This window comes from Tupaia chinensis, unplaced genomic scaffold, assembly GCF_000334495.1.
Source record: "Tupaia chinensis unplaced genomic scaffold, TupChi_1.0 Scaffold000429_1, whole genome shotgun sequence".
Taxonomy (NCBI): Eukaryota; Metazoa; Chordata; class Mammalia; order Scandentia; family Tupaiidae; genus Tupaia; species Tupaia belangeri.
This window is the reverse complement of record NW_006159934.1, coordinates 4994486-4995081: the sequence shown is the minus strand read 5'-3', so window position 1 is coordinate 4995081 and position 596 is coordinate 4994486. Positions and strand designations below refer to the sequence as shown.

The window sequence follows — 596 nt, the reverse complement described above, 5'->3', positions numbered from 1 at the left end:
AGTCAAGGTCAAGCTGGAAGCTGAGATTGCCACCAACCATCACCTGCTGAAAGATGGTGAGGACTTCAGTGTCAGCAATGCCCTGGACAGCAGCAACTCCACGCAGACTATCCAAAAGTCCGCCACCCTCAGGCTGGTGAATGACAAGGTGGTATCTGAGACCAATGACAACAAAGTTCTGAGGGATTGAGACAGCAGGTACAGGGTACCCTTAGGAAGCAAGAGGCCAATAAAAAATGCAGAGATTATTGCATGTCAAAAATAAATAAATAAGAGTGGAAACTATAAAACTCTTAAAAGAATATAGAAGTAAATCTTGGTGACTTTGGGTTGGGCAAAATCTTCTCAGATGACTCCAAAAGCATAAATGACAAAAGAAAACAGACAAATTGTGCTCCATCAAAAGTTAAAATACTGTGCCTCAAAAGATGCCTTCAAAAAGTATAACGACAACTGACAGAATGGAAGAAAATGGTTGCGAATCATATGTTTGGTAAAACATTTGTATCTGATGTACAGAAAGTGCTCTTATAACCCAACAAGAAAAGGACAATTAAAGTAATTTTTGGCATTGTGGTTAAAGTACTGGATTTCCA

At 39.4% G+C, this 596-nt stretch overlaps 1 pseudogene; it reads left to right on the top strand.

Annotated features, from left to right (window-relative positions):
* Window positions 1-190, top strand: part of LOC102484780 (keratin, type I cytoskeletal 18 pseudogene) — a 1303-nt pseudogene extending 1113 nt beyond the window's left edge.
* The last annotated feature ends 406 nt before the right edge of the window (window positions 191-596 follow it).